General features: G+C 32.2%; 1 pseudogene; it reads right to left on the bottom strand.

Moving 5' to 3' along the window:
• Positions 1–1,111: 1,111 nt before the first annotated feature.
• LOC145590884 (putative acetyltransferase At3g50280) lies at positions 1,112–11,094 on the bottom strand (annotated as a pseudogene).
• Between the last annotated feature and the right edge of the window lie 13,910 nt (positions 11,095–25,004).

Genomic DNA, 25,004 nt, shown 5'->3' with positions numbered 1-25,004 from the left:
CATTGATATAAAATTAGTTAGCTATTAATGTGCTTTTGTGACGATTTACTATCTAGTACTCTAATAGGCATGTAATGACATAAAAAAAATAAAAAATAAAAAAAAAGCAAAAAATAAAAAAAATATTCAAAGCCGGCTGTGCTAACCCGAACTCAAAACTTTAGGCAAGGGTTGAACATTTCTTGGCCCGTAACCTAAAGTGACCTGATTCGAGATGACTCATGACCCGACCCTGATTGATAGGTCTACATAGTAATAAAATTATATTAGATTGTGAAGTACTGTATATTATTTTAACCGATTAGTATATATATCATAAATGGATGTTTTACGTTTTGAACTACTTCTTTCGCTCCAAAAATTATTATGATATTAAAAATGAATTTATATAATAATTTTTAAGAATTATAATCTAAAATATTTTTTGAATAAAATCATAATTCAATTTGTACATTTGAAATGTTGGTATTTTATCGAAAATAAAACTCTAAATTAACAATTTTATCAAAACATTATGTCCAAATGAGATTGAAAATAGAATTTTAAACTAATTTTTTTTTTATCTTATTAATTCTATCTAAATCTATCCAACGTGGCATGACACTTGGCGAAAAGTTGGATCGCCAAGTGTCACTGTCTCGTGGCCTGGCTAAAAGTTTAGCTTTATATATTAGTTATATGATATTAGATTTGCCATCTAACTTTGGCATTGAAGGCTCCGCTTCGGAGTCCACCCCGGGGCTTGGAGTTCTTTTTGCAAGTCCACACAAGTCACAAATCTGAGGTCCAAAAGGAGCCCGTCAAGGCCCATATATCATCAATTTTTTTTTCCAAAACAATAACCAATCAATCAAATGCATAAAAAAAATACATAAACTTTTCTGAAAATCAAATTAAATTTTCAATTGTTTACATCATATAATATTTTGTTTGTTTTCCAATCTTTCTCCCTTTCCAGCACAGATAAATCATGCATAACCTAAAAAAAAAAAAAAGTTTTTTAAACATAAATAAGAAATCGAATGATATATTTGTTACTAGCAAATTTATCATACTCTTGCAAGGTGTAAGCTAGCCTAACCCGATCTTGTAACTATGATCTTTGGATATTTTACGGTGAAGATACAACAGCCATGAACTCGCTGTTAGATTCAAGAGCTCTCATGTAAGCACTCGATAAACATATCTCGACATTACACTTCCTCTGCCTTCGAATCCCGGGTATACAGTAATATTTCCATCGTACTTATTTGCATACCCACTGCGAACAGCAATAGGTTTCCCAAGTCCTGCAAACTCATTCCCATATATGTTAAATCGAGGCGAGCTTCCTACTTGTACTGAGTTACCTTCATCCTTCTTCAGAAACAGGTCAAATCTAGCTACGAAAGGAGACTTGAACCACAAATATGCAAAATCATTTGCAGTTTTGTTGGCATGATCAACCACTGACTGGTGCACCAATGATGCAGTCCACCCTAAGTTATGTTTGAACAATTCTCCAACTGTTGTGGTTGATGTTAGTAATTTTAGTGAGTTGCCGAAGTATTCTTCGGGCAACGGCGGGTTGAACCTAGTCCTGGTGTTAGCAGCTAACCTGCAATGAGTTTGCTGGTCTGGTTTCAATCCTTTCGGTTGTATAATAGATTTCCAGAGAAATGCCGCGAGAGCTTGAAAGGATGAAATCGTGGTATTGCTGTTGCTAATTTCTTGATTAGCCCTTGCCTTGAGTTTTGCTATTGCTTCTGATGAGAAATGAAAGAATTTCTCTTCAAATGGAGGTGGATTAAACCTATAGCAAAAAAAGAAAAAAGGCACTCGTATAAATAACTAACAATTTATGTCTAAATGTGTACAGAAAAACAAGAAATTTAAATAAATTGGAGTTTGATTTTCTCTAGGTATTCCAAAATATGATCATTTTAGATATTTTTTTGCTATGGTGATTTCTTTTACGCAAAATTTTAAAAAAAATTGGATGTACACTAATCATTGTACATGTATTATAAAGATAGTCTAAAGTGATCAAAAGTTATCCCTGAAATGAATAAAAGTTATCCTAATATGTATAAAAGTAACCCAATACAAATAAAAATTATCTACATTTTATTACTAAGGAATCACATTTTAAATGACTAAAATTCAATTATTAGTGATTGAATGTAATTAAATTACCTTTATTAAAACTTTTCTTATTGTTTATTTATATAAAAATGTATTATGTTTAAAGTTACTCAAAAAGAGGCAAAAAGTTACCCTAAAGTAGCTAAAAGTTATCCTTATACTGCTCGGATGTACACTAATATTAATGTAAACCGGGTGTATAAAAAAAAAAATTCTTTTGTTCAAGTAATTAAAGTTAGATTTGTGTATGATAAAGTTGTTTAACATTACTAGCTAGCATTATTGCGACCTGTATATAGATATAGTAATATTCCAATGGACATAAGGTGAAAGTTTTCCTTAGACACGATTAGATACTTTGAATGTGTTTATTTGACAGGGTTAAATCGGTTAACACAAGGTCTTAAAACTCTAAATTAAACAAATGACTTGGCCTCCTTTGATTCCTTAATTAAAGAGTTCTGAGTTGTAACCAGACTTTATTCACTCATTTATACTTCCCCTGTTTTAATTGTTGCCACACACTATTTTGACAAGTACTTTAAGAAATAAATTAGACTGGATAAACGAAAAAATCAATTGAAATTGTGTTTTACCGTCAAAGGAAAAAAGTTTAAGGATCTATCTGGTTCATATCTCCCAATGTTTTCCACTTTATTTTTAATAATTTGTTTTTAATTTATAATTTTCTATATTAGATATAAAAAAATATTAATTTTATTTTACGGTAAAGAGAAAAGCTCTAATCAAACCTCAAATTTTATGCTTGATAATTTTTTTCATACCAAGTACTTAATATTATGGGGGAAAGTTAGGTAAGAAGCCTTACCATATATGAGTCGGATTTGTCAAAAATGTATATTTAATTTCCTCGAATCATTGATAGTTTTTTGGTGTTCTATCCGGTTTACCCTTTGGGCTAATCCAAATTCGGGGACAGTTATAGGTGGTTAGGTTTCAGTCCCCTCAAATCTTTAATAGTTGACACATTACTTTTACCATATATTTCAAGTATTAATGTAAAATTTAACAATTAATTTTCTTTAATTAGCAATATGTTAATTATGGGATCAAATCCCTAACAATTCATTTTAGTCCCCACTTATTGAATAAATAATACAAAGTGACTATACTAACTAAACTTGCTACTTTGTTATAAGAATTAATAATTGCCATCTAGCTGAGTGAAATGAGCTTATTTGTGGGGTACCTAAGCTCAATTCTTTTTGCTGCATTTCACTTTCATTTTTTAAATTAATTTATGTGCAAGACAATAATCTTCCATTTTTTAACAATTATATTAATTTAAATAATTGTAATTATAATTTTAGAATGGAACCCTCAAATTACGAGGGAATTATGACAGTGCATTTGATAACTATATTATTTTATGTTCGAATACTTACAAAATTCTGAACCCATATGCAAATACTTATAGAGGAAGAATAGGTATCTAATCAACCTTTGTTTTCTAACTAAGGGCTTGTTTGGCAAAATATAACTGTGAAAGTAGCTGTTAGCTGTGAAGGTAGCTGTAAGCTGTGTACGTAACTTTTAGTTGTCAACAAGTTGTAGCTGTAAAGATAGATAATTTAGGTATGAGTGTTCGGTAAAGTAGCGGTTGACTAGATGTTACATACAAAAATCAATATTTAAAACTATAGATTAAATTTTTAACAGCTACTTCAAAAACTACCTCTACTTTCAAAATCTAATATTTCTAACTTTTCATAAAAACTACCTCCACCACTAAAAGCTACTCTAACCACTACTTTGCCAAACACTTACATTTTTTGTTAAATAGTGGTTTGACCAAGTTAAACCATTAAAAGCTACTCAAATGCTAGCGCTGAACACACCCTAATTATTTTGTATTATTTAAGTTGTAAACTATAAATATTTAACTATCTTTTTTCTTTTTTTCTTTTTTTTTTTGGGACAAATCCAACACGTTTTTTAAACTATTTGTCCTTTCGTTTTGACATTTTCAACTTCGCCACTGACTTCTTTTTTAGGCCCCATTCACTTTACCTTAAAAAAAATAATATTCAGTAAAAATAATTTCAGTTCAATAAAATTAATTTCAGTTCAGTTCAGCAAAAATAATTTCAGTTCAGTAAAAATCAATAAACCTAATAAAGAAATATAATAGAAAATCAGTAAAATAATTTCAGTTCAGTAAAAATAATTTCAAGCTTAGTTAAATTAATTTCAGTTCAATAAAAATATTTTAGTTCAGCAAAAATAGTTTCAGTTCAGTACAAATAATTTTAGTTCAACAAAAATAAGGTGAAGTGAATGGGGTCTTACCAATTGGCCATTAGTGCAGTGGTGATTGGGTTGTACTTGGTAGGGAGAACTGCGTAATCAATCACTCACAACAATAATAGGGATGGGAGTATAACTTAACTACCCATAGTTGAGGCTCGAATCTGAAATAGTCTAGCTAAAAGGTGAACTAGGTGGGGAAAACAAACTGATACCTTCTATATTAGGAAAAATGAAAATAAATAATCTCACCTTTACTCGAACTGAAAATAACAAACCCACCTTTTGGTATTTACGAGGCAAATGCACCTTTGTATGCCATCTTCTTTTAATCAACCTTGACCTGTTGGTGACCTAGTGTAGTAGGTTGTATGCCACGTGTCAAATCTTAATTGGTGCATTTCTTTATTTATTAAAAAAAGCAAAAAAATCAAAAAACAAAATGAAAAAAAAAAAAAAATCACAGCCACCAACCCCACCTGCCACCTTAAAAACCTAACTGGCTATCCCTGACCCCAGCCACCACCAAAAACTGGCCAGCCGCCCTCAACCTCCGAAAACGGCCGGATGACACCCATCAACAAGTGATGTGTTTTGAGGGTGTTTAAGGGGGGTTTTCAAGGGGCTAAGATTTTCGGCCGTTTTCGAAGGTTAAAGGGGTTAATCGGGGCTGGGATGGAGGTTTTCGGCCATTTTGCAAAGGTTAAAGGGGTTAATTGGGGCTGGGATGGAGGTTTTCAGCCGTTTTGCGAAGGTTAGAGGGCTTAATCGGGGCTGGGGTGGAGATTTTCGGTGGTTTGCGAAGATTAGAGGGGTTTTCGGGGCTAGCTGGTGTTTTAAGGGTGGTGGTTATGGTGGTTTTGGGGGTAGGATTTGGGTTAAGGGGTGATTTCGAAGTTGCACTTAGATCGGCGGGGTGGTTGTTTGTATTGGGGGGTTTCGGCCGGCCGATTTCAAGGGTTTAGGGTGGCGGCCGGCCGGTTTAGGTGGGCCTAGGGTTAGGGTTTTGCGGTGGCTTGGGGGGTGGCTGGTGGGTGGTGGGGTTTTTTTTTTTTTTTTTTTACATAATTTTGTTTTTGTCTTTAACTTTTTTTTATTTGGACTAATTATGGAGCGACACGTGGCTTTTAAAAATAAAAAAAATAACATTTTAACTTGTTTAATAGGTTGTAGGTAAAAAAGTCATTAAAAGAAGATGACATACAAAGATGGGTTTGCCTTGTAAATATCAAAAGGTGTGTTTGTTATTTTCAGCTCGGACAAAGGTGGGATTATTTATTTTCATTTTTCCTCTATATTATTACTTTTCTTAAATTAAATATAATATTCAATTGTCTAAGAAATCATCCTACCTATAAACTATATATTTACTCTAAAACTCTGCAGGTTTATGTAAATTAAAAAAACAGGGGAATATACAATGACATGATTTTATAAACATGTCACATGACCATAATATAAAAGTTAATAAATAAGGTCAAAAGCAAGCTACTCCTTCCGGAAGATTTTACGTTTGTCATTTTAGACGTTATCCTATATATATTGGTTAAAGTTCAATTATTTCCTAGATTGAAGTAATTATTCTTTTATAAATTTTCCTCATACATACATATTTTCAATGCAAATATCCCTAGTTACAAAATATGTACCCACATCTACGCAAATCTTTCTATTTTCAAAGTTCATTTAACATGATATATTTTTTTCTTATTAAATTATGTAAAATCATTAAATGTGACTTTTTTTTAGAAGTGGAGAGAGTAATTTGAAACCGCAAATTGATTGAAATAATTGAAAATATTGAAAGTTTGCAACCCCATTCAAGAAAAATAAATAAATAAACTAGTCTTTGACCTGGGCGATGCTTCGGATTACTAAAAATTAGTAAGTTTGATCAAAATTAAATTTAGAATATTAATGGTTAACAATATATATAAGCGAATAACAATATAATAGTAAATTTAAGATTAATAGGTGCTAGTTTTTATTTATTTTACTTACATAATAGAATGATATAACTGAAGTTAAAACATATTATACTTTGTATAATTACTTGATTGGCATGAAATATAGTAAATTAGTATCCAAAGAATCAATAACTATTAGTCCCTGCTGAATTTATCTTATTTTTGCTGAACTAAAATTATTTTTTATTGAACTAAAATTATTTTTACTTAACTAAAATTATTTTTACTAACCTTAAATTATTTTTACTTAACTTAAAATAATTTTATTGAGCTGAAATTATTTATACTGATTTTCGATTATATTTCTTCTTTAAAGGTACTAGTTTTTACTAAACTAAAATGCAAACTATTGGGTGCGTCCACCCGCACCCAAGGGTTTATGCGTTCAAATTAAAGACTTGAAGACAACAATAACGATGACGATCTAAACCTTAGATTTGAAGCAGCGGCTGGTCGGTGGAGTTCTTAGGTCGTGCGTTTGGTTGGAGGTGGTGTTTGGGCTGCGATTTTGGTTGGAAGTGGTGCGATTATGGGCGGCGATTTTGGTTGAAGGTGTTGCGATTTTGGTTGGAGGTGCAATTAGGGGAGTGCAGCGGTGGTGGTGTGATGGTGTATTTTGGAGGTGCAATTTTGGGGGTGCAATTAGGTGTGATGGTGCAATTTTGGAGGTGCAATTGGGCGGCGGCGGCGATGGTGTGATGGTGGCTATTAGGCGACAGTTGGGGAGCAGCGGTGGTGGTGTGATTGTGGCGGGTTGGGCGGCAAATAGGGAGCAGCAGTGGTGGTTTGATGGCGGTAGTTAGGGGAATGTTTAGACACCCAAATTTTGAAATAGAGAAAGAACGAGAGGAAGAGGTGAAAGAGGAGAGGAAGAGAGATAAAGTAAAAGAGGAAAAGAGGGAAAGTTTGTACTTGTATAGTACATCAACTAATACAAGTAATATATTAGCCAATTGATATTTCATATCACTTAACATTAAGTAAAGATATTAATAAAAACATATCAGCCAACAAAAGGAATATATCAGCCAACAAAAGATATATATTAGCTAACAAGAGGAGTATATTAGCCAACAAAAGGTACTTATCAGCCAACAGAAAAAACATATCAGCCAACAAAGGATACATATTAGCCAACAAAAGGATGAAATCAGCAAACAAAAACAACAGGTAAGCCAATAAAATAAACATATCAGCTAACAAAATGAAACATATAAGCCAACAATTAAAATATATGTATATATATATAAGCTAACAAACTAAATATATAAGCCAACTAAAGAAACATATAAGACAAATTATGTATAATATCAGCCAACAAAAAGAAAAGAAAAAAACATATCAGCCAACAAAAGGAATACATTAGCCAACACAAAAACCATATCAGCCAACAAATGAAACATATCAGCCAACACATGAAACGTATCAACCAACAAGTAAAATATATTAGTCAAGCCTTCCGCACCAAACAATTCGTGGGTCTGTACGCATGCAATACCTTCTCAAACTAAAATTAATTTTACTAAATTAAAATTATATCTATTAAACTAAACCTATTTTTACTAAATAAAATTATTTTTACTAAATATTTTTTTTAAGGTGAAGTGAACAAGGCCTTAGTGTGTGATTAATGTTTTACAAATTATAGAGTAAATTGTAAATCAATGTACAATTATTTAGGAGTTATATTCTATAGAAAATTAAATACAAAAGTTACATGTATGAAGAGTTTTAGGGTGATGAATGATAACACGTAAAGTGATACATAATGCTTATGTGGCACCAAATCATTTGGTATTAATAGTTACACATGCTGGTAGCATATTGTTCCTTCGACTTTTAACAATATTGTAGATATTAGGATGTTGATTATTAAATTAAGTATATGCAAGCTATCACCTTTACTAATTTGTTTGTATAAGTAGACACGGGAGAGGATGTGGGCCATTATTAATGTTCCTAAAATACTACCTCCGTTTCATATTATTTGTAACGATTAGACATTTTTCCTCAGCTCTCTACTTTATGTCAAATTGTTGCAAATAATATGTAACGGAGGTAGTAAATATATAGCCTTATTATTCCAAAAAAAAAAAAAGAAAAAAAAAGGGCGGGTCAAAAGTCGGTGTTTCATAGAATTTAGGTTGGGTAGAATTATAAAATAGGGCCTCGTTTGGTTTGATGTAAAACATTTTAATGAATAACTGGTTGCTCGGAAAATGTTTTAGGTCATTAAAAATTAATTACTCTATACTTTAATTAAACTATACTTTGGCCTTGTCTGTCACCGAGTAAGTAATTTATTTATTTATTTTTTTTAAGATGAGTGCTTATTAAGTATTGTAGTAAGTTGTTTGTACAAGCTGATTTGACTATCAGATTAATTTTTTGCATTAACATGTGTACGATAAATGATAAATCAAATCTTTATTATTTTGATGTCAATATATACTACAATATATTACTCTATAACTACAATTTTATGAACTGATGCACAAAAAAGGAAAAAAAAGATTAATAATTACTTTCTTACAAATTAAATTATTGTGCAATTATTAAGCAATTACATTTAAAATTAAATAGGGTGGTTATGCATATGAAAAGTTTTTCAATTAAACTAAACATTAATACAGTGAGATTGGACCAATGAAGAGTTTTTCCAAGAATAGTAAACATTACAACAATTCAATTATGTGGCAAGTTTGAAATATTACGTGGCAGAATAACACAAAGAAAAGTGACACATAGCGATATGACATTCCTTGCCTTAGAGTTTTATTATAATTAGTCTTTTGGCCCATATAATGCACGCGTTGTTCATAGAAAACTACATTTAGAGATGAGCTAGTGAGGAATTACTAATACATCATTATGGGTGTAATGTGTAACCGAAAACATGATTAAAGATATTAATTTGTGACTTTAATTCAAAATAAGATTGGAAAAAAAAAAAGAAAATGGAGGCTCTAAATTAAAGAGAGAAAAGGAAAAATTTGAATTGAAGAGGGGAGATTATTTTATTTATTTTTTTTACAAGAAAGTGGAGAGATAGAGATGTAGAGTTTAATGAAAGAGTTAAGAAAAATAGTGTACTAAAAAAAAATTAAAATGTAAGAAAACATGTGGCACATTGGGTTAGGAAAAAAAAGATAAAAAATGTACTCTCTCCGTCCCATAATATAATTCCGGTTTTCCTATTTATGAGATTCAAAATGTTGTTCATGTTTCTATATTTAGATAGTATATAAAGACTATTATACCCTCACTATTTTAACTTTATTCATTGTACTTTCTAATTTACCCTTAAATTTTGCACATGCTTTGCATTTTTTTCTACTTTTTCTCTCTAACTTATGTCTATGATTGTACTTTTCAATTTTATTAATGTACATTATCCACTTTTTTCTCCTATTTCTTAAAAACCGTGAAAAAAGACAAACATGAATTATATTATGGAATGAAGGGAGTAAGAGGATAGAGTTTTATATTTTTCCAATTGAGTTTTTAAGTACAAAGTATAGATACAGATGTGTGATAATTCAGCATAGATTTTCTTTTCTTGCCTTTCTTGTCTATCTTCCCATGCGTCACACTCCCATTGACCCACACACCCCAAACAAAATCTTTGATACTATCAATTTACTGGCCAATTCACATTCACCAAGCTTTGTCATTAAAATTACCCTTTTATCCCTTCTTTCTCTTTCTCCTTCTCCCTCTCCCTCCACCACAACTCGTTTAATACCTTCGTTCTATATCTCCTGACCCTAACATGTTCATAATTTATACATGTACGTAAGAAAAAATATACATGTAGTCATATAAATACATGTCCGTATAATTATTGTAATTAATAACAAAAAAGATATACTCTGTATTAGATATCTGGAGTGTCAAAGGGGATATGGTGCATGATTTGTGAAATTTTCTAAATAAACGTGAAAACGTTACAGTATTAGAACGGAGGAAATATTATAGCAGGAGGAGATAGAGGACACTTACTCATGAATGAATTCGTTACGATTGACAAATGGGAGAAAAGTGTCTTTATAGCCATAACCATCAGGAAACCAACGATCATGGATAGGCAAACGAGAGATACTAATATTTTGCCTATCAGCGCGATGTATTTCAGACCATACGTTCCAAAAATGCCAATAAGAAGTTCCATCAACAATAGCGTGATTCATAGAACAACCAATGAATATCCCATCAATCAATTCCGTAACTTGAATCGATAACAAAGGCCTCGTATGGCCGTTGAAATTGAGTTCCCCATCGCTGAAATCAAAGAATGACCTTACCACGGAAGGTACATTTAGTGTAACAATATCCGATATTGTTACATCTAATTTAGCATGGACAAATCGAACACCCGAGCCCTTATTACTGTTGATGAAGACCAACATACGATGATGGACTCAAATTGGCCAGCAAGTGGATAGCAATGAACAAGAGTAAGAGCAAGAGAGGTTTTTAGGCCTTCTAAGAGATTATCAATGAAAAATGGGTCGTCATTTTTTGGTTTAGTAAAAAGAAGACCCTTTTGACTGTAATGGCAAGAAAGAAACATTAAATCCATTTGAGATAAATAATAAGGTTTCTTAGCTTCTTTATTTTCATACTTGGGCTTAATGAAACACTCTGAAATTTGGATTAGTAGTGGAGGAGATTCCATTTTTTTTTTCTTTCTTTTGATGAACAACAAGTAAGCTTCTTTTGCTGAGTTTTTGTTACGGAGTATGAAGTTTATATGGAAGTGACAAACAATTTATGTCTCATCCACGCAATTCTTGGTGCAACATTTATGAAAAGCCTGGCATAAAGAATCATTTATATGTCCCACATTGCATTGTCAAATTTCAAAACTATTTAATTACTCAAAATTGCCGGACAAAAATGAGAACCAAATCGATTGAAAACTGATCATTTAAAATCGAAAAGTGACCCGAATCGTATTTAAATACACCCAAAACTGAACCAATCTAAATAATGTTAAACCATATAAAAATCATTCCCGTTTATGAATCAAATTAGTTTTATACTGAAATTATATAGAACTAAGCCAAAAAATGACCAAATCGTTTTTAACCCAAGCCATTCTAATCCAAAATTGTTTGAGTCGTGTTAAAACCCGTTTAAACAAAAACTGTATCAAACCGTAGCCCGTTTTCACCGAACCGCTTATAAACCGAACCATTTATAAACCAAACCGTCTATAAACCGAATTGTTTACAAACCACTTACTTTAAATAAATTGATATAAACAAACTAATGTTACTAATCCATAACTTTGTACTAACTAATATGGCTAATGTGTGCGCCATAACTAGCCTTATTTGGTAATGTTTTTCATTTGTTCATAACATTATCAAAGAGGGAAAATATGTAAACAAATATTTTTAAGGATTAAATAATTTGTACACTATATTACTTCCTCCGTTTTTTTTTTATTTGCACCACTTGCAAATGCGCAAAGTTTTAGGAGAATAAATTTGGTATAATATAATAATGTGAGTGGATGAATAATTTATTATGGTAAAAATAATGTGGAGACTATGAAAGTGAAAGTATGTGAGAGAGAGTAGTGGGAACCATGAGAGAGATAAATGATAAATTAATTTGAGTGGGGTTTAAAGTAAGAGAGAGATATAATAAAATATAATATAAAGTTACAAACATAGAAGTAATGCAAATAAAAAGAAACAATCATAAAAGGAAAGTGATGCAAATAAATAAAAACGGAGGGAGCATGATGAAGGCAAAAAATAGAAAAAAAAAACAATTAACATTAATAATGATGGCGGCACTTCAAAATTTTTCATTCCATGAAGAGAGGAGGTGAAGGTAAGGATGGTAACATTGCACTGAAACTAGATATGAGTAAAGCGTATGATCGTGTAGAATGGGTGTTTCTGGAACAGGTGATGATTAGATTGGGCTTCTCTACTAACTGGATTATTGAGTTATGAGTTATTTGCATAGTGTGTCCTTTGCTTTTAAAAGTTTTCCTGGAGCTGTGGTGCCATCTAGGGGGTTACGTCAAGGTAACCCCATTTCTCCGTACCTATTTCTGTTGTGTGCGGATGCTTTTTCGACTCTAATCTCAATAGCAACTAATGTTAACCTTATTTATGGTGCTAGAATATGCAGTAATGCTCCAAGGGTGTCTCATCTATTTTTTTGCAGACAATAGTATACTTTTTGCTAGAGTAAATATGAAAGAATATAATGCTCGGTTATAGCTGATAGTATCAGCAAATATGAGAGAGCTTCGGGTCAGAATGTCAATCTTAGCAAAACTTTAGTTGTCTTTAGCAAAAAAGTATGTCCGAGTCGTCAGAGGTAAGAGATTATTGAGATTTCGGGAGTTAGGGAGGTGGAACGACATGAAAAGTATCTTGGGTTGTAGACTATAATTGGTAGATCGAAAAAGGCGATTTTTGCAAGTATAAATGAGAGAATATGGAAAACGTTACAAGGTTGGAAAGAGAAACTCCTATCTAGGTCGGAAAGGAAGTTCTTATCAAAGTTGTGGCTCAAGCTATTCCGACTTATATGATGAGTATTTTTAAGCTCCCCGACGGGCTTACTGATGAGATACATTCATTGCTGGCACGGTTTTGATGGGGTTCCTCGGACACTACTAGCAAAATGCATTGTCAAAGATGGAAACTACTATGTCGTCCTAAAGCTCTTAGGGGTTTGGGTTTTCGTGTTCTAAAATGCTTCAACCAAGCACTTCTTGCAAAACAAATGTGGAGATTACACCATAATCCGGGTACCCTTATCCACTCAATCTTGAAAGAAAAATATTTTAAAAAGTGTGATGTCCTTAAGGCTAGTCAGGGTTATGACCCAAGCTATGCTTGGAGGAGTATGTGGGGTGCAAGGGTACTTTTGCTTGAGGGGCTTAAATGGCGTGTGGGGAATGGGTGTTCTATAAATGTGTAGAGAGATGCATGGTTGCCGGGCAATTCCTCTGCCATTGTACCATCCCCCACCACTTCTAGTAATCTAGAGATGAGGGTCAGTGAATTAATTGACCCTTCTTGTAGTGCGTGGGACTTGAGTGTATTACGCAGCAATTTATAGCCTAATAGCCCCCCCCCCCCCACTAGAATGTTTTGGTGGCCGTCTATGGATGGTGCTTATAGTTTAAAGTCGGAGTATTGGTTATGTAAAAGAGATCCAAATCTAGAGATGAGGGTCAGTGAATTAATTGGCCCTTCTTATGGAGAGCTTGTAAGGGTTTATTGGCTGTAAAGGAGCGTCTTTCCTTCTGTCATATTGCCTGTAATCCCCCGTATTTTTAAATATTCTATAAATGAAATTTTATTTTAAAGTTTCAAATTTATTTTGGGTGGAAAATTATTTTATTACATTTTTTTTATATAAACCTTTATTCTACAATTTATGTCCAAACAAACAAAGCCTAACCCACTTTATTTACTTAATTGGCCCATTATTTTTATGAGTCCCAATCTTCCTACTGACCCTACAACTCTCTCTCATATAAATACGCCATGAATCTCCAAAAATTTTCCCTCACAAAAGGTTAGTCTTTGTTTCTTTTCTCTTTATTTTATTTATTTTGTTTTTCTTTTATTTTTCTTTTGTTTTTTTTCTTTTTCTTTCTTTTTTCCCTTTCTTCTTCTTACGTGAGAACTCCTCACGGTCACCACCACTACCCACCGCCGGCGCCTCCCTGACGCCACTGCAGCCCTGTCACCAGTGACCGACCACCAGCAGCCCATGTGGCTTGCTTCTCTTTCCTCCTACTTTGTTTTCTTTTTATTTTTTTTATTTTTTTTTGTTTTCTTTTTTTTATTTTTTATTTTATTTTTTGGTTAAAAATTGATCAATATGTTTTCGGTTTGATTTTTTTGTTTGAAATTAGTTTATTTAGTACCAAAATCATATGGTTTAAACTATAAATTTCAGATTTATAATTGTGTTTTAATTTTCAAATTTTGTAATTATAAACCTAGGGTTTTAATTTAATTAAATTGGGATTTTAGGGTTCTAATGAGTAATTAAATTAGGGCTTTAGTTCCTATTGTATTTCTAATTAATAATTAAGTATTAAAACATGTTTTTAAGGAATTTTTAATGAGTTTTAAATCAAGTTTTATTGCTGGAAATTAGTTTGAGTATTAATTTTTTATTATTGGTTGTTTACAAGAAGTGATTATTCCCTAGGAGACTTTTAATTGGTTAAAAGTGGCACAAAGAATTAAACATTGAATTCTTGGATGTACATGTCTAATTCGTTGTAAGTAGTATCATGTTTAGGTACCAAAAGGAAAGAATTTAGTTTCATGTTTAGGGAACTCTTGGATGATGGAAATTATTTGGTTAAACATTGAATTAATTCATGTGCTTACGTTTATGAGACATGTTTGGTGAATTGATTATGTTTGTATGGAATTATGGATGCAAGCTTGTTGAATTATATTGGATTAGTTGTTTGTATGGAATATTGATACAAGCATATTTTTATTGGATTGGTTTGTTAACCACATTTGGATTATTGAAATATTGGAATTGAATGGTTTAACAGGAATGAATTTATTAATTATTCCATGAGGTTATTATTGTTTTATTTATTACTCAAGCATGAATTGTTAGTATGTTGAGTAAAAGTGGATTAAGCCGGAATGGCTTGGTGGGTTGACTATGTTCAACAAATTTTGGATACTTTGGATAATGGAATTAAAGGTCAATTTGTGATGTGATCATTGTTGTCCTAAATAAAATTAAAAGTGGATTATATGTATGAATATTATGTATATGGTCTACTTGAATGAGTCGGCTATTAATTAAATATGTAATCACGTAAAGTGAAACATGGATGAGCAATAAAACTCTGGAAAGCATGCACGACTAGAGTATTGACAATTATGGGTCACGGTGGTAGCCCGTGGCTTTCCGAGGCTTGTTTGATCAACATGTCCTCTTTTCTTTTGGTATTTAACAATTTTATTTTATAATGAAAGTTATGAAAGTTAGATGAGATCCTAGACTAACTTTGTGAGAATGGAGTCGCGCCCATTCTTGTATCTCGCTATACTTTTATTTTAAATGGTCATTTGGGACCAAAATGATTTGGTGGATTAGACAACCTCGTCTATTGCTTACTGCAATTAAATTAAATATAAAGCATCAAGTGAATTGGCTAGTGAGTATGTTGAGTTCATTGAGCTATTTTAGTGTGGAGTCTTGGTCAATGAATTCATGTTGATTATTATTTATGTTAATTAGTTGAGCATGCTAGGTTTTGTGCGTTGTAGCTTATATGTACTCATCTTTGCTAATTGTGCGCTTTTGTGTGTTTTCTTTTGGTCATGGCCTTCGCCTTTTAATGACCCTGTGATGATCCAATTATTACACTTGTATCATTGGGGAGCAGTATTGCACATGTTAGCTTTATGATGTGAAGTTTGGGGATTTGCCATACGCATCGTCAAAGGATTGGTGTGATTGAGAGTATTCATTCGTTCTTTGTGTTGAACTTATTTATGTTTTGTTATTCTTTTATGCTTTAGATTTTGAATATTGGTTTGGTTTTAAATAAGGGCCTTTATGGTTCCAGTTTGTAAGCTTTGACTTATTGGCCTGGTTTTCTAAATTATATTATTTTAAGATTTAAGTTGGATTTTCCGCTGCGATAATTTGATAAAGCCTTAACATTTTAACACGTGACGGTAACAAGCCAATGGTTCTCCTCTATTCTATTTTAATTAAGTGGTTTGGAAAAGGGAGAATCATTGGGGTGTTACATTGCCTCCAAGAAGTCTTGTACTATATGTAATGCTCAAGAGGAAACCATCATTTATGCAACATTCGACTGTTCTGCAGCAAAGGAAATTTGGGATGCTAGCCCCTTTCGTGATCAGCTTATTCTGGCCCCTAATGGTAGCTTCTGCGAGAGATTGTTGTGGCTCTCAAAGCACACATCGAAAGCTAACTTTATTACCATGGCTGCCCTAGCGTGGGCAGCATGGCATTGCAGGAACACAATTATATTTGAGCAAAATTCTGTCAATGCCGTGGAGGTGGCAAGGGGTTGGGTGAATTATGTGAAGGAGAGTAATGATTATGCTGTTAAGGTGATTGAAAGAGTTATACCTCTGGTTGTCGCGTCAGCTAGCTCATGGCATTGTCCGAATGTAAGGATGGTGAAGATAAACCGTGATACTCATATTGGGGCTGCTACCGCGCTTGGGGTTGTTATTAGGGGTGAGCAGGGGACGTTACTTGCTGCTGTAGTACGCAAGGAGAGTGCATGGTGTGAGTACCAAAGTTGCTGAAGTTGCTGCCTGCAGATATGGGTTCCTTCTTGCTCCTAGACTGGGCTTTACAAAGGTGCTTCTTGAAAGTGATGCAGAGAATGTGGTGCAAGCAATCAGATCGAAGACAGTGGGTTTCTCTCCTATTTTCCTGATTTATGATAATATTCGTAGTTTGGCTTCCTATTTTATTAGTGTTTGTTCTTTTTCTCATGTTAAGCGTGCGGTTAATATTCTAGCACATAATGTAGTACGTTGGGATGCTAGAGGTAGTAATGAGTTAGTATTGTTAGGTCCTTTCCCTCAAAGTTTGATTACTTTGGTGGAAAATGATTTCATTTAATGAAAATCGCAGGTTGGTTTCAAACAAAAAAAAAAAAAAAAATAATAATAATGATGGCAGCAAAATAAAATTTGTACATATTAATGTAAATGCACATTTTATAGGGCATAATTAATAGCACACTATTTATAAGAGTAATCTTATACCTTTTATAAAGTATATATATACGAATAAAAACATCACTCTAAAAAAATTGATTAACCTTGTTTAACATATAAATTTAAACAAACACTAATATTTTTGAATTAACTAGTTGTGGCAATAATGGTGATAATTGTCCGTAAATTATGTATATGGTGGTATTGTTACGTATTTATTATGTTTGTGAAGTGTCTAAATTGTGTATGCATTTAAATTATTACAGGCAATGTAATAGGAAAACATTAAAACCTAGAAAAGCAATGGTGCTTCTCCAGTTATTGTTTGGGAAGCGTTAAACTATGTATGAATTTAAATTATTATGATTAAAAGTAATTAAATTTATAATTTCTGCTAGATTTTCAATAATTTGATGTGTTGTTCAAAATAACAATTCTTGTAAAATTTTTGGTCTGATAACACTTACTGATTTCATAAAAATCATCATATCAAAAACAAATAACCTATATCATCCAATAGTTATTATGTGCACCATGGTGCATCTAGAAATAGGTGCACTACGACTATACTTTTGAACATTTAGTAAAAAAAATCGAACACTTTACAAAAATTAATATTTAGTATAAAACTATGAACACGTCACAAAAAATGAACATAAATTTATAATTTTATATATTCATATTTTATAAAGAAATGTTCATTTTATATGCAGTAAATGTTCAGTTTATATTACAAAACTATTGAATTTTTATGAGTCAAACAAACTTCTTTCAAAAAAATTGATGTTTATCATATAGTGTTATATTTAATATACTACATGTTCAAAATTTGAGATTGTTCAGATTTGTTTACTAAATATTTAAAATTTGTGATTGTTCAGATTTTTTTTTACTAAATTTTCAAAAGTATAATTGGGTGCATTGCAAATGTGCACATTTTTTTTTACTAAATGTTCAAAATTTGCGATATTCAGATTTTTTTTACTAAATGTTCCAAATTTTCAATTGTTTAGAATTTTTTACTAAATATTCAAAAGTATATGCGTGGTGCATTGTGATTGTTTTGATATTTTTACTAAATGTTCAAAATTTTTGATTGTTTAGAATTTTTTACTAAATGTTCAAAAGTATATGCGTGATGCATTGTGATTGTTCAGATTTTTTACTAAATGTTCAAAAGTTGCAATGTTGAGATTTTTTTACTAAATATTCAAATATTGCAATTGTTCAGGTTGTTTTACTCAATGGTCAAAATTATAGGCGTGTGACAATGGGAAAACTAGGTCGTTGTCTTGACTAATCTTCCCTATGGTCAAACAAAATTTGTAAAAAATCAACTTAACCAAAATACTAGTATAATGGCAAGCTAAGAGGTCAAACCACTAGGAATGGAAAGTAGATGCTATAGTCTTGCATTAAGCTATTCCGAAGAATATGGAAATGGTTAGGTTTAAGCTAGAATTAAGCAACACAACAAATCAAATACAAGATATCGATATCACAAGCACTAGGGAATTAGGATCCACATACACTCACAATAGACATGCTACTTGGATAGAAGATTGATCAATCAAACATTGCAAGGGAAAATAGTAATTGCAATCAAGAGGACCAGATAGGCTATTTCCAAAATCTATATCAAGTAGAAATTCCAAACAATTACACTATCAATCTTAATTTCAAGCAAATCAAACAATCTAACATGAATCTAAAGCAAACAAGTAATAGAAATGAATTAAAGGATGAAATTCTCACTAATTGTCATTGATTGAAGGAAAATCCACACCAAATTGTAGCAAATGTTGAAGAACAAATCAAATCTAAGACTTTCTCTCTTTAGAAATCTAAGAGCTAAAATTTCACAAATTGAACTTCTCTCTTTAAAAATCTAACTCCCTCTAAAAATAGAAGGAAAATCTATATATATAGTAAAACTAATTAAGGAGAAATTAGTTGGACGTCCAAATAGAACCCGTACAGGTGCGCCCTCACTCCGACTTGCGCAACTGCGAAGAAAAGGGTACGAAACGGGAAACAGGGGCAGCACGCCCGTGCATAGGAGGTGCGCGCCTGCGCCCCTATCATGCACGCCCATGCCCCTGGAGCAGGGCATCCTCCTCGTGCGTTCGTCGATGCAATCTGCGTGCTTTACTTGATAGACATTGGGTGTGGCAGTCCCAAATCGCGCCGACGGTGGGTTCAACACTGCTTCTTGATGCTAGCACAGCATGAGAGGGGGAAGCCTTAAAGACTTGGAGCTAGCACACCTTGACTTATGAGCTTCAAAAGAGCGATGATCTTGCATCTTAAGCTTCATAAAACCCGAGGAAAAGCCATGGAGAACCTTGGACATCATCTCTCTCCTGAGAAAAAAGAAAGACAAACAAATAAAAGAGAAAAAGCAACATAAACTAAGAAAATGATAGAAAACAGGAAAAACAACTAAGAAGGAACTAACTAAAGAAATAAAGGCTAAAACTAGAGAGAAAGACATAAAAAGAGCTATAAAACAACTAAAAATCATCCCAAATGAAGTCAAATGAGTGCCATAATTGACACTCATCAGCGTGGTGCACCTATTTCTAAGTGCACCATGGTGCACATAAAAATTTGCATATATCATCATAATAGAAAGAAGTAACCTAAAGCATGCTAAGTTTGATTTTTTGCTAATACAAAATAAGATTTTCCTTAACACAATTCACTCTTTTGTTACATAAACTAATGTTAACAATAAAGTCAATCCAAGTTAGCTTCCCCCATATTATTTTATCACTTGTCTTAAAAAAATTCCTATCTCTTCTTCTCCCATTGTTGTTGTGTACCCTCTATTTTAATTTCCTAACCTAATTGCGCTATTTTCCTTAAGTGATCTTTCTTTCTCTATTGCTAATTGCCCTAATTTTCTTGAGATATCTTCTTAAGTGGCCTCTCTATCTCTCTCTCTCTCTAATTTTAGTAAGCCTTTTCCTAAGCTAATTGTATTTTACCTAAGCTAATTGCCCTAATTTACTTAAGTGATTCTTCTCTTTCCATTTTAAGTTAATTGCCTTGATTTTTTTATTTTATTTTTTTTTATTTATTTATTTATTTTTTTAATGTGATGTTATTTAATCAATCTCTCATCCCTCCAAAGCTAATTTGTTAGAGATTGATGATATCCATCAATCTTTAACATAATTGATCCTATTTCCATAACTGATTTTTTATGACTGACCTCTCACTCTTTTTCTCTCTTAAGATAATTGCAATGATTTTCTCAAGTGATCTTTCTTGTGTGGTCTCATTTACTCTCTCGAATTTTTGTAAGCCCTTTTCCTAAGCTAATTGCCCTAAATTTCTTAAATGATCTTTCTTAAGTGTTTGATCTCTCACTCACTCTTTATTTCCCTCCCTTTCCTAAGCTAATTGCTCTAATTTCTCTCCTAAGCTATTTGCCCCGATTTTCTTAATTAATTCTTAAGTGACTTTATTTTAAGTGATTTTTCTTAAGTGATCTGTCTTTTCTTTAGTGATCTTTCTTCTTGAGTGATTTTTATTCTTAAGTGTTCTTTTTTAAGTGATCTCTCTCACTTTTTAGCTTTTAGTAACTCTTTTTTCCAAAGATAATTTTTCTTATTTTCCTAAGTGATCTCTCTCTTTTAGTTAAGTGATCTTTCTTAAGTCTTCTCCCTCAAATGATCTTTCTTAAGTGGTCACTCTCCCTCTTAAGATATCTTTTGTATGTGATCTCTCTCTCTCTCAAGTGATTTTTCTTCATAAATAAGCTTAAGAAATTATAACTAGCCTAAATGGTCCAGTATTTTAGTAATTCTTTTCCTAAGCTAATTGCTTTGAATTTCTTAAGTGTTCTCTCTCTCTCTCTCTCTCTCTCTCTCTCTCTCTATCTCTCTCTCTCTCTCTCTATCCCGCATTATAGTAAGCATTTTCTTAAGCTAATTGTGTTTTTGTAAGCTAATTGCCTTGATTTTTTAAGTAATCTTTCTTAAGTGGTCCCTCGCTTTGTTTTCTAAGCTAATTGCCTTGATTTTCTTAATGTTATCTTTCTTAATTGGTCTCCCTCTCACTCTCTTCAAAGCCAATTGACCCGCTTTTATAAAGTGGGCTCTTTTTTTTCTCTTAAGCTAATTGCCATGTTTTTCTTAAGTGATATTTGTTGTGTGGTCTTCTTTCTCTCTCTCTTAATACTATGCCTTTTTCCTAGGTAAAAAGAGTTTTCTTAAGCTAATTGCCCTAACTTACTTAGAGCAACTCCAATGGTAAGCTAATTCTCGAATTAGCATGCATAAGCTTTTAAACTAATTGTCATTTTAGCTAATTTGAGCTTCAATGGCTAGCTATTAGCCTATTATTTAAATTAACCACACCTCCTTAATTTATGTTTTTAACTTTCATTTAATTTATTCTAATTTGACCAAGCTAATTGCATTTTCTAGCTCCAATGGTCAAGCTAGTAGCTAGGAATTATTTAATATTGCAAGCAAGTCCCTAACTACAACCATTGGAATTGCTCTTTAGTGATATCTCTTAAGTGGTATTTCTCTCTCCTAAACTAATTTCCTTGATTGCCCTGATTTTCTTAAGTGATCTTTTTAAAATGAGCTCTTGATTTTCTTATGTGTTCTTTTTTTTAAAGCGATCCTTCTTCTAAAGCGATATTTCATTTCTTTAGCGATCTTTCTTCTAAAGCTATATTTCTTTTCTTAAGTGATCTTCTTCTTAAGTGATCATTCTTAAGCGATCTCTCTAGCATTTAGGAAGTATTAAAAGTATTATTTTTGGTTTTGCAGATATTATAAGTATATCCAAATTGTTTTTATGGTTTTGTTGATATTATAAAGTCAATTCATGTTAGCTTGCCCCTTATTCTAAGGTAATTGTGTTTTCTTAAGCATTTTAATAAACCTTTTCTTAAGATAATTGTGCTTTTATAAGTTGATTGCCCTTTTTGCTTCTTCTTAATTGGTCTTTTCTCTCCAAAGCTAATTGTCCTAATTTTCTTAAGTGATTTTTCTTAATTGGTTTCTTTCTCTCTGTCTCTCTCCCTTCCTCTTTCCTATACTAATTGACCTGATTTTCTTAAGAGATCTTTCTTAAGTGGTCTCTTTCTCCTAAGCTAATTGTCTTGATTTTCTTAAGTGATCTTTCATAAGTAGTTTCTATCTCTACCTCGCACGCATTCTAGTAAGCCTGTTCCTTAAGCTAATAGCCCTGATGTTTTTAGTGATCTTTTATAAGTGGTATTTCTCTCTCTCCTAAGCTAATTGTCCTGATCTTTCTTAAGTGGTCTTTCTCTCTCCTAAGCTAATTGCCCTGGTTTTCTTATTGCCCTAATTTTCTTAAATGATCTTTCTTAACTGTTTTCTTGATTTTCTTAAGTGATCTTCTTAAGTAATCTCTCTCTCTCTCCCTATCCTAAAATAATTGCCTGTGTTTTCCTTGAGTTTCTTAAGTGCATGGTTAATTGATTTTCTTAAATGATCTTTCTTTTTTTAAGTGACTTGTATCCTTAAGCGATCTTTCTTAAGTGATATTTCTTCTTAAGTGACCTTTTTAAAGTGATATTTCATTTTGAGTTATCTTTCTTTCTTCTTGAGTGTTCTCTCTCTCTTTCTTTCTCTTTCTCTCTCTCTCTCTCTCTCTCTCTCTCTCTCTCTCTCTCTATAGCATTTAGTATCTCTTTCCTAAGCTAATTTCTTTGGTTTTCTTAAGTGATGATCTTTTGTAAGTAGTCTGTCTCTTTTTGTTAAATGATCTTTCTGAAGTGGCCTATTTCAAATGATCTTTCGTAAGCGGTCTCTCTATCTTTCTCTTGCTCTCTGTCTCTTTCTCAATTGATCTTTCGCAAGTGGTCTCTGTCTCAAGTGATCTTTCATAAGAAATAACCTTAAGAAAACATAATTATCATAAATTGTCCAACATTTTAGTAAGCCTTATCCTAAGCTAATTGCGATTTCCTAACTTAATTGCTCTGAGTTCTTAGGTGTTCTCTCTCTCTCTCTCTCTCACTCTCTCTCTCTCTCTCTCTCTCTCCAACATTTCATTAAGTCTCTTCCTAAGCTGATTACCCTGATTTTCGTAAGTGATCTTTTTGTAGTGATGACTCTCTCTCTATCTTCCTCTTAGTAGCAATGCATTTTAGTAAGTATTTTCCCAAGTTAATTGTGTTTTCCTAAGTTAATTTCCATGACTTTCTTAAGTGATCTTTCTTAAGTAGTCTCTCTTTCTTTCTCCTAAGCTAATTGCCTAAATTTTCTTAATGATATTTCTTAACTGCTCTCCCCCCCCCCAAAGCTATTTGACCTGCTTTTCTTAAGTGATCTTTCATTAATGCTATCTTTCTCTAGTGAGCTATTTACCTTGATTTTTTTTTAAGTGTATTTCTTCTCTCTATGGCTCTTTGCTAAGCTAATTGCCCTGAGTTTCTTAAGTTAATTACCCTGATTTTTTAAGTAATCTTTATTAAGTAGTTTCTCTTTTTCGCATTTTTTTTACGGGTGTCTTTGTAGCATTTTAGTAAACCTTTTCCTAAGCTTATTGCATTTTCCTAATATAATTGTCCTAATTTTCATAAATGGTCTCTCTCTCTCTCTCACACACATACACACACACACATACACATTTAGTAACTCTTTATTTTAAGCCTTTGCACTTTCCTAAGCTAATTGCTCTGATTTTCTTAAGTGTTATCTCTCTCTCCTCTAGCATTTTAATTAGTCTTTTCCCAAACTAATTGTCCTAATTTTCTTAAGTCGTCTCTCCCCTAAGATAATTGCCTTGGTTTTCTTAAATGATCTCCATCTCCCCATCTAGTTCTTTAAAATATTGCAAATGCGTGACATGTGTATCATCCAATATATCTACACAATAACAGAAGAACTACATCGTAAGTATTAACCAACAAAAACATTCCACGTATTTTGTTGAGGTGACGTTAATAGGATGGTGTAATAATTATAGTTGTTTAATAATAAGAAATTAGCTCCACAAATTGAGCAAAACAATATGAAGAAAATAAAGATTTATATAGACTATTATACACTCCATATATATATATATATATATATATATATATATATATATATATATATATATATATAGAATCAAGATCATGAGAGAATTGTTTCAAAAAAAAAAAAAAAAAAAGATCATGTGAGAACCTAGGTCTATAATAGGAACTAGGAACTAATGTGAGCCATTGATTCATTTGATCCAACAGTTGAGATGTCGTCCGCCTTTTTGTTTGAGTAATGGCATTTTGGTAAAATATTCCATGTTTCTATTTTCACTTTCTCTCTCATCAATTTGTTTTCTCTTTCCTCCTACAAACTCTCTCTCCTCCTGTGATTTCTCTAATCTATTCACAGGTCCAAAATTTTGCAAATTTTCATCTTCTAATCGTTCGTGCATCGCGTCCAATTTTGTGGGCAAGTAATTGATTCGATTGTCATTAGCATTTCTTTCTTTGGTTTAATTCGATTTTGGATTCAATCTTAACGATTTTGATTGCGAAATTAGGGTTTCCCCGATTATTTGTTTGAGTAAGTTTGTAGTTTCGATTATTAGGAGTTCAAAATAGGGATTTTGCTATTTTTGTTTGATTAATGTTTGTTTTCTGTTAAATTTATAATCAGACCAATAATTTCGTGTTGTTTTTGTAGCAATTTTATGATATATTGTTATTCTTTGTGCAATGACATTTGATTTGTTGAGTTTGTGAAATGTGCAATGCGTTTCTAATCGTTATCCAGATGATAATTCAATGGTGAATTTGATAATCAGGGATATGCTTTGGGTGGTTGGTTGGATAATCATTTACTTTCGGATTATTACTTTTATAAAATCTTCTTTTCTTTTATGAGTTTCTGTTTTACTTTTGTAACTTGAGAAATATTTTTTTATTAACTTGAGA

This window comes from Chenopodium album, chromosome 18, assembly GCF_948465745.1.
Source record: "Chenopodium album chromosome 18, dcCheAlbu1.1, whole genome shotgun sequence".
NCBI classification, from domain to species: Eukaryota; Viridiplantae; Streptophyta; class Magnoliopsida; order Caryophyllales; family Amaranthaceae; genus Chenopodium; species Chenopodium album.
The sequence above is the reverse complement of the archived record's forward strand: the minus strand, read 5'-3'. Positions and strand labels throughout refer to the sequence as shown.